General features: G+C 46.1%; 1 protein-coding gene across 1 annotated transcript in view; it reads right to left on the bottom strand.

The window, feature by feature from the left end:
* The window catches only part of COL26A1 (collagen type XXVI alpha 1 chain), a 173,244-nt gene that overhangs the window by 112,019 nt on the left and 43,955 nt on the right, over nt 1–17,270 (bottom strand). The gene's annotated exons all lie outside the window — the stretch shown is intronic.

Below are 17,270 nucleotides of genomic sequence, written 5' to 3'. Positions count from 1 at the left end.
CTACAGCCATCCTCTGCCCACCTTCACCAGCCACCTCCCCTCTCTCCCAGGTCATTGCTGGCAGTTACAAACATGCTCCTGTATCTCCTATCTTAAAAACAAACAAAAAAACACCTCCGTGGACCTCTTACTCCCCTCCAGCTACCAAGCCCTATTTAAAAAAAAATTTTATTGGAGTATAGTTGCTTTACAATGTTGTTAGTTTCTACTCTATAGCAAAGTGAATCAGCAATACGTATACATATATCCCCTCTTTCCCATTTCTTCTTTTTTTAATATTTATTTATTTGGCTGCGTTGCGTCTTAGTTGTGGCACGCAGGATCTTCGTTGCCGCGTGTGGGCTCTTCCTTGCGGCATGCAGGATCTTCTTTTTTTTTAGTTGCAGCATGAGGAATCTTTAGTTGTGGCATGTGGGGTCTTCAGTTGCGGCATATGGGTTCCAGTTCCCTGACCAGGGATCGAACCCAGGGCCCCTGCATTGGGAGTGAAGAGTCCTAGCCACTGGACCACCAGGGCAGTCCCCCAAGCCCCATTTCTCGCTTCCTTCACAGCAAAACTTCTTGAAAGAGTTTTCTATCCTTCGGATCTTCATTTCCTCACCTCTCATTTTTCTCCTCCACCCACGTCATCTCAGCCTCCATCCTCACCACTCCCCAAAACTGCAGTTGCCAGGTCCCCAGTGACTCCACATTGCCAAATCCAATGGTCACTCCTCAGCCCTCATCCCGTCGGCCACCCAGAAGCATTGAAAGACTCACACTCTCCCTCCCAAAAGTTTCATCCCAGAACACTGGGTTTTCTTGATGCTCCTTCTGGCCTGGCTGCTTCTTCTCATCTCCTTAGCCCTATCTCAGAGGCTGGGGTACCCAGACTGTTCCGGGGTCAGCACCTCTTCTCTATCTATTCATCCCCAAGTTCACCTCCAGTCCCATAGCTTTAAATACCACCAAAACGCTTATGATTCTCAACCATCAAGTTTCCCCAATTCTACCATGCACATACTGTTACACTTTAACATCTCTGACATTGGGATTCATGTAACAGTTGATGGTGCACTATAGCTTAATTAGCAACGTTCTTAATGACCATAAGGTAATGCACTTCTTCCAAACCAATGGCATCTGAGAATCCATGAGATTCAATATGGCCCCAGGGTCTTCCTGGACCTCCAAACTTTTAAAATCAACCTCTTGCTTGATACCCCTCTCCCCGTGGATGCCCCAAAGGCATCTCACACTTCACTTGGCCAAAGCAGAGCTGTTGTTTTCCACCTCCTAGGGGTGACCTCCTGTCAGTGTCCCCAGCTCAATGAATGGCATGCCCAGCCAACCAGCCACTCACACCAAAAGTTTAGGGTTATCCCAAATTGCTCCCACCCATAAGTAATCACACACTCCTGTCATCTCAGTTTCCAGAACACCTCCTGAATCCACTCACTTCTCTCCACTTCCCCAGCTATCACCCGCCATCATCTTGAGCCTGCGTCCGTTTTTCCCTCGGCAGCCAGTGATCTTTTCAAAAGCTAAATCAGCCGATCTCAGGAACCTCCAAAAAGTAGAGAAAAAATAAACCCAAAGCAAGCAGAAGGAAAGACACAGTATACATAAGAGCAGGAATCAACGAAATTGAAAAGAGAAAAACAATAGAGAAAAATCAACGAAACCAAAAGCTGGTTCTCTGAAAAGATTTTTTAAAAAATGATAAACCTCTAGCAAGACTGACAAAGAAAAAAAGGAGAGAAGACACAAATTATCAATATCAGGAATGACACTGGGAAGATCATGGTACACATAAATTTAACAACTCAGAGGAAAGGGACCAATTCATCAAAAAACACAAATTACCCCAGCTCACTCAATATGAAATAGATCATTTGAATAGCCCTATAACTATTAAGGAAATTGAATTTGTAGCTGAAAAACTCTCCCTAAAGAAATCTCCAGACCCAGATGTTCACTGGAGAATTCTACCAAATGTTTAAGAAGAATTAATACCAATTCTATATAATCTCTTCCAGAATATAAAAGAGGAGGGAGCACTTCCTAACTTATTTTATGAGACCTTGATACCAACATCAGACAAAGACAGTACAAAACCAGAAAACTACAGACCAATATCCATCATGAATATAGACACAAAAATCCTTAACAAAATATTAGCAAACAGAATTCAGTATTACATTAAAAAAACTATATACCATGGCCAAGTGGAGTTTATTCCAGGGATGCAATGTTGGCTCAATATTGCAAAGTTAGTCAATGTAGTCACCATATTCACAAGCTAAAGAAATCACATGACCATGTTCATCAATGCAAAAAAAATTTTTGGACCAAATTCAGTGCCCATGATAAAAACTCCAAGAAAAATAATAATAGAATTTCCTCAACTTGATACAGAACATGTACAAAAACTTTACAGTTAACATTACAGTTGATGGTGGAATGCTTTCCCTCTATAACTGGGAACAAAGCATTCTCTCCACTCATTTATAAGTTCTGGAAGTTCTAGTCAGTGAAAGGTTGAGAAAAGGAAATAACAGACATACAGGTTGGAAACGAGGAATCAAGACTGTCTCTATTTACAGATGACTTGATTGTCTTTGCAGAAAATCTCAAGGAATATACCCCAAAACTCCCAGAACTAATACATGGATTCAGCAAGGTCATAGGATCCAAGATAAACATACAAAAATCAACTGTGTTTCTACATACTAGCAATTTTACCATTTTTACAATTTTACCAACTGTACCAAAAGAACCTATTTACAATCACTCCAGAAGAAAAAAAAAAAAGAATAGAACTTGTATGCCAAAAACTATAAGAAATCCAAGAAATCAATGAAGAAAGATGAAAGAAATAAAAAAAATCTAAATAAATGAAAAAAGATCTAAATAAATGAAATCCATAGTTCTGGATTGGAAGAGTCAATGTAATAAAGATATCAATTTTCCCCAAGTGGATATACAGGTTTAATGCAATTCCTGTTAAAATCTCATGAAGATTTTTGGTAGATATAGACAAAATTAGTCTACAGTTCATATGAAAAGACATAGGAGCTATAGTAGCTAAAACAATTTCAAAAGAGATGAATAAAGTGGGAAAAATCAATCTACCCGATTCCAAGACTTGCATAGCTACAGCAATCGAGACCGTGTGATGCTGGCAGAACTACAGACACACGTATCAATGGAACAGAAAAGAGAACTTAGAAAGAGACCAACACAATTGTGCCCAAATGATTTTTGACAAACATGCAAAAGCAATTCAATGAAGGAAGGATGTTTTCAACAAATGATACTGGTGTAGCTGGGATATCCATAGACCAATAAAATGAACCTCTCCCTAAATCACACACCTCATGCAAAAACCAACCCAATATGGATCACGGACTTATGTGTCAAATATAAAACTTAAAACTTTTAGAAAAAAAAAATAGGAGAAAATGGTCTTAGATTAGACACCGAAAGCATGATCCATAAAATGAAAACCTGATCCACTGGACTTTGTTGAAATTAAAAACTTTGACTCTGCAAAAGAGTGTTAAGAAGATGAAAAGGCAAGCCACAGAGTGGGAGAAAATATTTGCAAACCACGTATCTGACAACGGGCTAGTATCTAGAATATATAAAGACATCTCAAACCTCCACAGTAAAAAAAAAAAAAAAAAAAAAAAAAAAATCCAATTAGAAAATGGGCAAGAGACATGAAGAGACATTTCACAAAAGAAGATATCTGGATGACAAATAAGCATATGAAAAGATGTTCAACATTATTAGCCCCTAGGGAAATGCAAATTAAAACCACAATTAAACAGACTACACAGAATGGCTAAAATAACATATTGTGACAACACCAAATGCTGGCAGGGATGCATGAAACTGGATCACTCAGACTTTGCTGGTGGGAATGTAAAATGGTACGGCAGTTTCTTTAAAAATTAAACATGCAAGTACCATATGACCCAACAATTACACTACTAGGCATTTACCCAAAGAAATAAAAACTGATGTTCACACAAAAACTTGAATGTTCATGAATGTTTATAGCAGCTTTGTTCAATATAGCCCCAAACTGGAAACGACCCGGCTGTTTTTAAATGTCTTTTAACAGACACATGGTTAAACTAACTGTGGCACATCCATACTACAGAATACTACTCAGCTATAAAAAGGAAAGAATTCTTGACACACCCAACGGCCTGGATGAATCTCCAGAGAATTATGAATAAAAAGACCCATTCCTGAAAAGTTACATACTGTATGATTCCATTCTTGAAATGACAAAATTATAGAAATGGAGAACAGATTAGTGGTAATGGTGGTTTCCAGGGGCTGGAGGGAAGGGAGAATGGGGAGTTATTGTTTAATGGGTATAGAGTTTCAGTTTTACAAGATGCAAAGAATTATGGAGCTGGATGGTGGTGATGGCTGCACGGCAGTATAGACATACTTAATACTGCTAACTGCACACTTAAAAACGATTACGATGGCGCGACTTCCCTGGCGGTCCCGTGGTTAAGACTCAACGCTTCCACTGCAGGGGGCGTGGGTTCAATCCCTGATTGGGGAACTAAGTTCCCGCATGCCATATGGCGTGGCCAAAAGAAAGAAAAAATGGTTAAGATGGCAAATTTTGATTTATGTGTATTTTAACACGATTAAGTTATGTCTTACAACCGCTTATGAATTTACAATGATCTTGAAATAAAAAGTTTAATTTTTTTAAATCAAGACATTTATCATCAGTACTCAAAACCTTCAATGACGTCCCGGTACTCTTACAAAATTCCAAACTTAAGCTTGTTGAGATCAGTCTCTGCCTCTGTATCCTCCTCACCTGCTCTGCTTCTGGACATGGACCTTTCTCTCTGTTCCTTCATCTGGGACCTCACTGCCTCAGGGCCTTTGCACCAACTATCGCCACCCCACCTTCACACGGAGGCTCTTTCTCACCATTCATGACTCAGCATCAACATCATCTCTTCAAAGAATCTCTCTCCCACGTCCTCTAAAGTAGCCCGGATTTATTCTCAGTCATTACCCTATTTTAATTTCCTGAACTCATTAGGAGGGAATATTTTTTTCCTGTTTTCATATTTACGTGAATAGAAACTCCATCAGAGAGAGGATTTGGTCTTATTCTCCATCATATGCCCCCCCGGGCACAAAGTAGGCCCTTAATAAATATTTGTTGAGACGCTTGAGTGGATGAACAAACACAAAGAGGCCTACGTGGAGCTCCTGGGGGAGTGGGTGGGGGCACAGGGAGGGACTGGGGACACATGCCAGTCCTCTAGTGCATTCCAAATCGGCTTCAGTGTGCCCAGATTCTGTTACACTCATGTTTTCATAACCACACCCTCCCTTCCCCCACCTGCACAGTTTTGTCATAAAAATGTCATCGGGGTGTAATGAGATAATGTGCTGACTTCATAGCGCTCAGCAAAGAGAGGCGCCACCAAGGATTATGGTCCCGCTGATCCCCAAATCTAATTCTGCAGAATTGCAGAAACCCCTTCTCCCTGTGGTGGCCCCAGCCCAGAATTCACACTGAGCAGAATGGGCAGCAGGAAGGCGCTGGTGCAGGTGCTCCAACCACTCGGCAGCAACCCAGCTCTGTGTCCCCTCATGAGTCTCTTGATATTTATACATCTTCTCTGGGAGTCGTAGCCAACATATCAAGAGCATATCACCAGCAAGACACTGGCCGACACATGCCATCGCCCCAGCACTGAATCCCCCCAATAACTTCATACAACGCATCATTTTTACAAACGAAACAAGTGAGACCCCGATCCCCACCCCTTCTCTTCCTACCCTCAGCTCCATCCCACACTTGGTGTGTGGACCCAGCCCGCACGTCCCAGCTCCATCCATGTGCCTCACTCCCACAAATAGCCACCCCTCACCCTCCTCTTAAGGCTTGCGGTGCACCCACCACAGGCACCGTCCCCAAGATTCAAGGAAGAGGCCAGGGCAGGCCTGGAAGCCACTCAGGGCTGTTTAGCCAGGTATCCAGAGAATGGTCTAGAAGTGGGGCATAGGCTCCAGATGGACACATTCCCCTGGCCTCATGGACTCCTTGCCCCATGAGGATGGGCATGGCTGAAGGAAGGCCAGAGTGGCCTCCCTAAAGGGTCCCCTCTGCCTGTGTAGAAGGGCCCTAGGACCCAGGCACTCGGTTCTGCGGGGGAGGGGAGGGGGTGCAGGTAGGCCCCCATCATGCCTGAGTCCGGCTCCATCTCCTACGGCTCTGCAGATGGTAGAGCGGGGCCAGCCTGCTCCTCCGAGAAAACCCAGAGCTCTGAGCCAGCAGGGCACTCCTCAGGCACAAATGTGACGGGTAGAGAGGGCTTCTCATCCAGCTCACACTCCTTTCTTCCTCCTCCCTCCTGCTTTGGGCTCTCGCTGCCCAAGGTGCTCCCATCAAAGGAGAAAGCAGTCCCTCAGCCAGTTGTCTTGGCAGGAGGGGTGGGGAGATAATTCTATTTAACTGAAGGCTCCTGGACCAGATGCTGCAGAATCGAAGGGAAGGACCAGCTAAGCCCCAACCCCTCAGCTGAGTGCATTAGGCCTGTGGTCCCCCTACCCCTGCTTCATGTGCCCCCCCCATCTGTCATCACCCAGCCCCATGCAGGGGTCTGGAGCCCCTGAGCCCCTCCCATCGTGGTCACCAGCTGCTCTGTTTCTTTGCTGCGAGGCCCTGCCTCAGCTCGGATGTCACCTCGTCCCAGGAGCCTTCCCAAGCCCCCTGTCAGGTTGAAGTGCCTGGCTTACCTTGGACCCCAGCCACCATTCAAACCATCCTTCCTCGCTCCTGGACAGTCATCTCTTTGAAGAGAGACAGATAGTCATGCGCTCTCTTTTGGCCAGGGCCTGGCATGCAGCCGGCCTCCAGGCAAACATGAATGAATGAATGAATGCGTGAACAAACAAGACATTCCAGGCCTCCTAGGAAGGGACATCCGGGGACAGGGGTTTTCCGAGCACCCCAAATCATGTTACCTATTTCTAGGCAAAGCTAAGCGCACCTCTAGGAGAGGGAGGAGGCCATTGCCTGGACTCCAAGGAGGGGACGCCCGTGGACAGCCGTGTCCGGTGACTGGGCAGGCCCACCAGCATCCGTTTATTAAGTTCGACTCCGGATCGAGCTCACGGTGAGCGAATGGAGTCGGGGGAGAGGGACGGACTAGCATCCGGGCCCAGACTCAGCACCCAAATTGGGGAGAAGGGAGGAGGAGACCAGCAAACAGCCAGGGAGGAAGACAGGGCTCCCGACTGGACCACAGGCTCCAGATACACAGGTCAGAGAGCATCCCCTCCCCCACCCCGGGCGGCGCCCAATCGCATGCCACCCAGAGGCCCTCGGCTCTCACTTCCTGGCCCCACCCACCGACCAGCCCTTCCCACCAGCAGGCTCACTGCCCGAGACAACAGCCAGGTTAAACCCGACATTCTAGCCCTTCTCTACCGGGGCTCAGACACGCTCTCCTGACAACTAGGCTGGGGCCCCACGTCCTCCCTTCTGGTCACACTGTCACAGCCACACGAGGGAATTGGGATGGAGCCCCGTTTCCAAACACGGCCAGAAGAAGACAGGACTTTTAGGGTTCTACAAGCTTCCGTGTCATGTTTATTCTTTTCTGGTCGGACTGCCCACAATTCTACACAGGACCTGGTGAAGCCTGGTCCAGGAGTCTTCAGTTAAAGATGAATTCCCCTGAGGTGTGACACACCTCTGGTGAAGGGATCCAGCTGAGGGAAACCCTTCCTTATAGGGTGGGAGCACCCCAGCCAGTGGGGGAGTGGGGGACAGGAAGCAGAAAGGGGGGGGATGTGGGCAAAACTTTACCAAGTTCGTGATAACCTTCTCCAGGCAGACACAAAACGCCCAGAGGATCTCAAGGTGAACAGCAGACACCCCCTGCCCTTGAGGGACAGACTCCAGCAAGAGGAGAGATGGCCAGGCAGACAATTAACGAAAACAAGTCCAGCTGTGCTCTAGGACAGGCCAAATGAGATTCTGGGGGAATATAACTGAAGGACTTATCACTGCTGCCTGGGAGGGTGCAGCTGGACCTCCAAGGCAGAAGGAATTCACTGGCCAACGGAAAATAACAGTTAACAAATAACCGTCATTAGCATGTCCCAAAACACATCACACACACAGCACGAACTAGCACTTTCTCTCCTGGAATCCTACAACCGCCCTACAAGACAGGCATTGTCTCCGTTTTAGAAATAAGGCTCAGAGAGGGCAAGTAACTTGCTCAAAGTCACACAGCTGGTCTTTTTGACTCTGAAGCCCACCTTACTGTATACCCTCCAACCCCCATAACAGGCTATAACGATGGCAAGGAGGCGTGAGATGCATAGAACAAAGTAAACAAAATGCCACAGAGAGAAAGAGAGTGCAGGTGAATTATTCCCAGGACCAAAAGGAAAACTCCTCCAAGAGTCAGAAATGAAGAAGGAAATAAGGGAGGAGAAAAGCAGTGGGGGGAGCCTGGGTGTCTTTAGTATGCGATGGTGAGAACAGCCTCTTCCTTTTCCAGTGAAATGTGGACAAATATCTGTTCAAACACGATCACATCATCTTAGATGACACATCTGGGGGACATTGTGCACAAGCTAAACTATATCAGCCCCAATCAAAGCATTCACGGGGATCGTGACAAATTTGCACCAACTCTCGTGAGAATGAGTCACTCCCCCTCTTTCTCTTTCTTGTGTCGTCATGACCAGAAAGCTAGATACTGATGTGACGTGATAAGGTGTTAGCAAAAGCTACTGCAGCAATTAGATTGTAATTGTATCAACTTGTACAACTCAAACTTACACAATGTTGTGTGTCAATTATGTCTCAAATTTTTTTTTTTTTTTTTTTTTTGCAGTACGCGGGCCTCTCCCTGTTGTGGCCTTTCCCATTGCGGAGCACAGGCTCCGGACGCACAGGCTCAGTGGCCATGGCTCATGGGCCCAGCCGCTCTGTGGCATGTGGGATCTTCCTGGACTGGGGCACGAACCCGTGTCCCCTACATCGGCAGGCGGACTTTCAACCACTGCGCCACCAGGGAAGCCCTCAATTTTTTAAAAAAGAAAAAAGGTAAGAAGTCTAGGATCTGTTCATGTCCTAGAGATCAAAGGGATGGTAAGATGGAGGATGAAATGGAGAATTGGGAGAGGCAGTCCGCCACTGATCATGCCACAGTCATGTGCCATCTTGTTTCCTGTGCAAAATTCTGTGTGAACACCAATCAAAGCATCCAAAATGTTTCCAGAAATGAAGGGAACAGCGGATTGAAGCATGGCAAGACACAGCTGAGTAGCCAGGATTATAAACAAGAGAATACAGCACAAGGCGGCTATGGGGGTTCAGCTGGGGTTTGCCACCCTAACCTCAGAATGAGAAATGCAAGCTCAGAGCACGCCCAGGCCTGAACTACCTGCTGGGAGCTGCCTTGGGGTGGTTTTCCTGGGATCTGCTTCTTTATTTATTTTTTAAAATTTTATTGAAGTATAGTTGATTTACAATGTTGTGTTAATTTCTGCTGTACAGCAAAATGAATCAGTTATACATACATATATATATATATATATATTCTTTTTCATATTCTTCTCCATTATGGGTTGTCACAGGATACTGAATATAGTCCCCTGTGCTATACAGTAGGACCTTGTTGTTTAACCATCCTATATATAATAGTTTGCCTCTGCTAATCCCAAACTCCCATTCCTGCCCTCCCCTACTCCCCTTCCCCGTTGGCAACCACGAGTCTGTTCTCTCTATCTGTGAGTCTGTTTTTGTTCTTAGCTGAGCCACGGCCCGGCCTCAGGTTGCATTCCCAGAGCACTTCTTACAAGCCAGGGTCTGTGCGGGACTTCCCCCACTGAACTTCAAACCATCCTCCGACAACCTCTTAGGGAGCATTCTATCACTCCCATTTTAGAGGTGGGGAAAGGCAGGCTGAGAGGACAAATCCGGGCCAATGAAACATCAGGGGAATCCGCTGAAGGCTCTGGAAAAGACAATCCTCTCTGATAGGAAAAAGCGATGCCAAATCCCCTTTCCTCCTTTTTTGGGACACTGTTATATGAGACGTGATGCCTGGAGCTGCTGCCGCCCTTCTATACTCTTGAGGAACCATGTGGCCGACACACAGGGGTTGGCAGAGAGGAAGATAAAGGAGGCCGAGATCTTGAGCATATCATCGGCCCAAATGGAAGCAGCTCTTCCAGATTGTTGTGAGGTTAATAGGCTCCTGTTATCGAAGCCTCTTTCAGCAATGTCGTCTATTGTTTTCAGCCCAAGGTATTGTGAGACACGGGAGAACATGCATAAGACACAGTCTCTGCCTCAAAGGGCTCCCAGGGACCTCCCAAGCTCCTCCCGCCCTGAGGCTCTGCTCTGGGTAATCAGCCCAGCACACAGATTTTGCAGCATGCAGACTCTTAAGAAAACTGTAAAAGTATGCTTTAAAAAATTAGGCTAAGAAACAATAATCTCGCTGAGACAGGGCTACACAGTCTGGAGCTTTGTCTTTATTTTTTGGCCGCACCACGCGGCATGTGGGATCTTAGTTCCCAGACCAGGGATCGAACCCGTGCCCCCTGCCCCTGTGCTGGAAGGGCGGAGTCTTAACCTCTGGACCACCAGGGCAATCCCTGGAGCTCTTTCTTACCTCGGAAAACTCCCCTCACAGGTTGCCCCAGCCCAGGAAAGCTCTCCCCGCGGGTCTGGGCCCCACTCGGTCTCCACACAGCACCAGGGACAGACATAACTGTGCACTTGTTACTGTGCTGCTCTGACTACTGTTCCCCTCCCCAGCCCCACCGTCATCTCTCCAAGTCAGGAACTGGTCTGTGTTCTCACCCGCACTCTCCCAGGAGCCTCGGGGCCTGTATACAGGAGGAGGTGTACAAACGTTCATTTGGGGGAAAAGGGAGCTGGGTCTTGAACCCTCAGGAGCATCCCAATGGGGCCTGCTCGATGGGCCAGCATCAAGCCCAGCCCAGTCCCTGTGACTCTCCCTGTGACCTTGAGCAAGTCATTTTGCCTCTCTGAACCTCCATCTCCTCCCTGCAAGTTTGCAGACCAGTTTAGAAGACAAGAACTTTGCTCCATAAAGATCTGTGCTCACAGCTCACCATCACGCACTCGCTGTGCACGATTTCAAAGTGTTCTGACAACTTTATCTCATTTCACCCTCCCGACATAGAACCATCAATTCGGTAAGGCTTTTTCAAGGTTTCTTGAGCCCCTGAATGCTAGGCACTGGGGGTACAGAAGGGAGTAAGACAGCCCCCACTCTCCCCCAGCTCCCAGGCTAGAGGGCCAGGCAGACGATGACCAGGCTGACCACAGGATGAACACTGTGGGTCAGAGAGTGACAAATGCTAAGAATAAGATTAAGCGGGATAGGGCTTCCCTGGTGGTGCGGTGGTTGAGAATCCACCTGCCCATGCAGGGGACACGGGTTCGAGCCCTGGTCCGGGAAGATCCCCCATGCCGTAGAGCCTGTGCTCTAGAGCCCGCATGCCACAAATACTGAGCCCGTGTGCCACAACTGCTGGGCCCACGTGCCACAACTACTAGGCCTGTGCGCCTGGAGCCCGGGCTCTGCCGTGGGAGAAGCTCCCGCAATGAGAGGCCCGTGCACTGCAACGAGGAGTGGCCCCCACTCGCCGCAACTAGGGGAAGCCCACGTGCAGCAACAGACTCAACGCAGCTAAAAATAAATAAAGTTTAAAAAAGAAGATTAAGTGGGATAAAGGCTGGAGAATTATGGGGTCTGAGGTAAGACAGACCCTGGAGCAGAGAACTGAATCACGTAAGGAGATCCAGCTTTTCCAGTTTCTCGGGGTGAAAGCAGTCGAGGCAAAAGGACAAGCAAATGTGAAGCTCCGAGGAGGGATGCAGCCTCCAGGCCAGCAAGGTCCGTGTGACCGGAGCCCAAGGAGCGAGGCAGCCCATGAAAGGCCACGGGGTCAGGAAGAGAACAGGGTCCAGGTCACATGAGACCTTGGTTGGCCGCAGAGAGAGGTGTGGACTTTTAGGTGAGATGGAAGCTTCTGGAGTAGGGTTGTGCCATGATCGGCCAGAAGGAACTGGAGGGGGACAGGAGGGACGTGGGGACACAAGTGAGGTGGCTGCTACAAAAACAATGCATCGTATGTGAAACCAGCGGAACTGGGACCTGAAAGCAGGATGCATGTGATACCCCAGGTCACCAGGGAGCAACCTACCACCCTCCTGCCCAGCCAGCAGCCAGAGACCACAAAGGGGGTACACCCCAGTTCTAACTCAGATATGTGTTACTGGTGAGGAAGAAAAGTGGGGTAACCCCTCCTTCCTTAACAAATAACAATAACAGAAGTAGAAATGACAATTACCTCAGAAATACAGAATTCCTTGAAAGAATGGGAATTAAATTTTCCTTAACAAAGTTCCTGCTGGCTAAGTTTTGAAGGCAGAGGGAAGGCTCGTGACAAATGCACGTCTGCTCTGATTGAACATTCTGTTCTCAGCTCCTGATGCCAAGGAGAGGGAGAGGCCTCCCTGAAAGGCCTGTAAATACCCACCCCAAAGACAAGACCCTGATGCTTCTGAAACATTATTCCTGTAATTTCTTAAGTCATAAAGTAAAGAGCAGTTGTGAAAATTAATGATCATTTAACATTTTTTCAGTTGAGGTCAGTAATTCAGTACTTAGCTCGTTTGGCTTTTCTTAAAGGTGCCTTATTGTATTTAGAAAATATAAAAACCTCAAGCTGTAATTTTGACATTAAGAAAGCCAGCCAACTGTTCCCTTCCTTCCAAGGTTTTTCAGTAAAGGGAATCCTGACAGTTCATTCTCTAAACCCAAATACAATACAATTGCACGTGTGTGTGCGCGCACATGCGTACGTGCTCTTTTTTGCTTCCACCTTGGGAGCTGACCGTGGGGTGCACCCAACACACGGGACTGTGGCTAAAGTCGAGGCATAAACTCTTCGTGTGCCTCAACTCCAAAGACAATATGAGTTTGCTGAAGTCAAATCCCATGTCTTGTAAAGAGCCACTTCCAAGCTTGGCTCCCCACTTGCAAAAAGCGAGACTGGTGGGGTCGGAACTGTGAGACAGGCATAGCCTTGCTTCTCAGTGGCCTGAATTCTGGGACCAATCAGCAGCTTCGCTGTTTGAAGGGCAGGGCAGCCACTCCAACACTGAGCAGGATCCACACTGTCAGGTCCACTTATAGACCAGACTCCAAAGACCCTTCTTCTCAGAAGATGCTCCCAGGATCAGGAGGTGGTGACCTGGTCATCTGACGCTCCCTGATGATGAGAAAGGCAGGAGGTTCTTGGAATTCGGCTCCTGGGAGATGAGGGAGGGAGGGAAAGGGGGGGGCGGTGTCTCTGTGCCCTCTGCTGAAAAGGAAAGGAGGTCAGCATCTTTTCTTCATTATGGATCCATTGGCCATCCCTCTAGCACAGCATTTAAAAGCAGTCCTTTAGGGACTTCCCTGATGGCACAGTGATTAACAATCCGCCTGCCAATTCAGGGGACACGGGTTCGATCCCTGGTCCGGGAAGATCCCACATGCTGTGGAGCAACTAACTCTGTGCGCCACAACTACTGAGCCCACGCGCCTAGAGCCCGTGCTCTGCAACAAGAGAAGCCACTGCAATGAGAGGCCCGCACACTGCAAGGAAGAGTAGCCACCACTCGCCACAACTAGAGAAAGCCCGCACGTAGCAACAAAGACCCAACACAGCCAAAAATAAAATATAAATAAATAAATAAATTTAAAATAAAATAAAATAAAAGCAGTCCTTTGCCTTCAATTTTTAATGGACGTATCCATTTACTTAGCCATTCGTCCTGCAGAATGAATATATAAAAACACTTGTGTACCATGCGGACCCCAAGTTAAGAACCTCTACTACTAAAAAATGATGAAAATAGAAAATCACTATTTGGCCAACACCATAATAATAATTATGGCAAGCAAGAATCACCAATGGATGCTAAAATTACTGGGTGAAAATAGGATGAGGAACAGGACGTTTGTCTAGACTCAGATATCTCCCCACAAGATACTTATAAATGAAAAAGGGAGAAATAATTACACAACAGTGGAGAAACCTGGCAGACACCACCTTAATTAAGTGATCAAAGTTAACATCACCAGTATTGATTGATGTACCTCTTAATATGATACCCTGAGAAAGGTACAACATGGCTTTTACAGTCTCCTTGCCAAAAATGCATAACCTCCATCAAATAACTGGCCAGTACTTTCACAAGTGTTAAGGTCATGAAAGATAAAGTAAGACTAAGAAATGGCCCCAGGGCTTCCCTGGTGGCGCAGTGGTTGAGAGTCTGCCTGCTGATGCAGGGGACACAGTTTCGTGCCCCGGACTGGGAAGATCCCACATGCCGCAGAGCGGCTGGGCCCGTGAGCCATGGCCGCTGAGCCTGCGCGTCCAGAGCCTGTGCTCCGCAACGCGAGAAGCCACAACAGTGAGAGGCCCGCATACCCAAAAAAAAAAAAAAAAAAAAAGAAATGGCCCCAGATTAGAGGAGACTAAGGAGATATGACAACTTAAATGAAAAACGGGGGGAAAAATAACAGAAAAATGATATTAGTGGGACAGTTGGTAAAATTTGAATAAGGTCTTAGTTTATAGTATTGCATTGTTGTTAATTTCTTGGCTTGGATAATTGTACTATGGTTATAGAAGATATTAATCTTTTTTTAAGATTCTTTTTTATGTGGACCATTTTTAAAGTCTTTATTGAATTTGTTACAATATTGCTTCTGTTTTATGTTCTGGTTTTTTTGGCTGCAAGGCATGTGGGATCTTAGCTCCCCAACTGGGATCGAACCCGCACCCCCTGCATTGGAAGGCGAAGTCCCAACCACTGGACTGCCAGGGAAGCCCCAGAAGATATTAATCTTAGGGGTATGCTATAGACTCAATATTTGTGTCACCCCACTAAATTCATATGTTAAAACCTAATCCCCAGTGTAATGATATTTGGAGGTGGGGACTTTGGGAGGTGATTAGCTCATGAGGGTGGAGCCCTCATGAATGGGATTAGTGCCCTTATAAAAGAGACCCCAGGGAACTCCCTCATCTCCTCTGCCATGTGAAGATACATTGAGAAGAGGGCTGTCTGTGAACCAAGAAAAGAGCTCTCTCCAGACAATGAATCTGCCAGCACCTTGATCTTGAACTTCTCAGCCTCCAGAACTGTGAGAAGTAAATGTTTGTTGTTTAAGCCACCCAGTCTACAGTGGTTTGATATAGCAGCCCAAACGGACTAAGACAGGGAAGCTGGGTGAAAGGAAAAGTTATGCAGAAACTCTGTTTACTATTTTTTGCAACACTTACGTAAATCTAAAATTGTTCCCAAAAAAAAGTTTGAAAAAAAAAAAAAAACTTGTAGGGACTTCCTTGGTGGTCCAGTGGTTAAGACTCCACGCTCCCAATGCAGGGGGTCCAGGTTCAATCCCTGCTCAGGGAACTAGATCCCACATGCATGCCGCAACTGAGGAGCCCACAAGCTGCAACTAAGGAGCCTGTCTGCCGCAACTAAGAACCAGTGCAACCAAATAAATAAATATTTTTTAAGAACACTTGTAAAAGTATTAAAATATATATAATGATGCAATTGAAGCATGGTCTGGAATGGCTAAACTAGGAAACCACTTAAATATCCATCAATTGAGGACATGGGAAATAAATGATGATGCTTTTCTACAGTGGAATACTACACAGCTGTTAAAAATGAGGTGGCTCTATGGGAATATATTTCAAAATATTTTTCTGGGGGAAAAGCAAGTTGTAGAACAAAATAACATCATTTAGTATTTGTTTAAGAAAATACATTTATAATCAGGGACATAGAGAAGAGACTGGTGGTTGCTAAGGGTGGTGGGGAGGGGATTGGGAGCTTGGGATTAGCAGATACAAACTGGTATATATAGAATGGATAAACAACAAGGTCCTACTGTATAGCACAGGGAACTATATTCAATATCCTGTGATAAACCATAATGGAAAAGAACATGAAAAGAATGTATATATATGTATAACTGAGTCACTTTGCTATACAGCAGAAATTAACACAACATTGTAATTCAACTATACTTCAATAAAACATAAATTAAAAAAAAAAAGAAAATATATTTACATATATATGTATAAGTGGAGAAAAAAGTCTGGAATGACATATTAATAATGGGATTATGGAGGTGGCATTGGGAGAGGAAAGAATGCTCATTTTTTACCTTATTCAGTTATTACCGAATGTTTGAACTTTTTCTGCAGTGAGTATGTATCACTATCTTCATAATAAAAACAAACAATAATAATTCTGGCCCAGGATCAGATTCTCTGCCACATTTGTGGGTCCCACTAATTCATGCTGCAGGCTGATTCTGGTGTCAGCTCCATGGTGAGCCCTATAGGGGACAGCACTGTGTGGGCACAGGCCCTGACTCATGCATGGGCTCATTCTCCATCTCTGGTGATGAAAACATATCCAACTCATGATGACCCTCTGATGGTTAATTTTATGTGTCAACTTGGTTGAGTGACAGTACCCAGATATTTGGTCAAATGCCGATGGATGTTGCCATGAAAGTATTTCTTTAGATGAGATTAACATCAAGGTGGTAAACTTTGAGTAAAGCAGATGACCCTCCATAATGTGGTGGGCCTCATCCAATCAGGTGAAGGCTTTCAGAAAAAGACTGACTTCCTCTGAGGAAGAGTAAATTCTGTCATCTGATTGCCTTCTGATTCCTTCTGAAACATCAGTTCTTCTCTGGGTCTCTGGCCCATTAGCCCATCCTGCAGCTTTTGGATGTGCCAACCTCTACCACCACATGAGCCAATTCCTTAAAAATCTCTCCATCTCCTATATATCTATCCAACACACACACACACACACACACACACACACACACACACTTATTCTATTGGTTCTGTTTCTCTGGAGAACCTTGCCTAATACAGACCTCATGCAGTAAGTCCTTTCAGTGGAGGGCACAAAGTGCTCTCTTAACATAGAAGGGAAAGGGATTTGGAGTTTGAGGAGGGTGGTCCCAGGCAGAGATGAGGAAGGGTCTTTGAGGCAGAAACGCAGGGCTGGAGAGGTGTGGGGGTGAGGGTGTAAGGGAAGTCAGTCCCTGGAGAGGGAGCAGGGCCTGGAGGGGGAGAGGACAACGAGGCACTGCAAGGTGGGGTCTCAGAGACCCAGAAAGCCTGGTGATTCA

Source organism: Neophocaena asiaeorientalis, unplaced genomic scaffold (genome assembly GCF_003031525.2).
Source record: "Neophocaena asiaeorientalis asiaeorientalis breed wild unplaced genomic scaffold, Neophocaena_asiaeorientalis_V1.1 scaffold461, whole genome shotgun sequence".
In the NCBI taxonomy this organism is placed as follows: Eukaryota; Metazoa; Chordata; class Mammalia; order Artiodactyla; family Phocoenidae; genus Neophocaena; species Neophocaena asiaeorientalis.
This window is presented reverse-complemented; position numbering and strand designations above follow the sequence as displayed.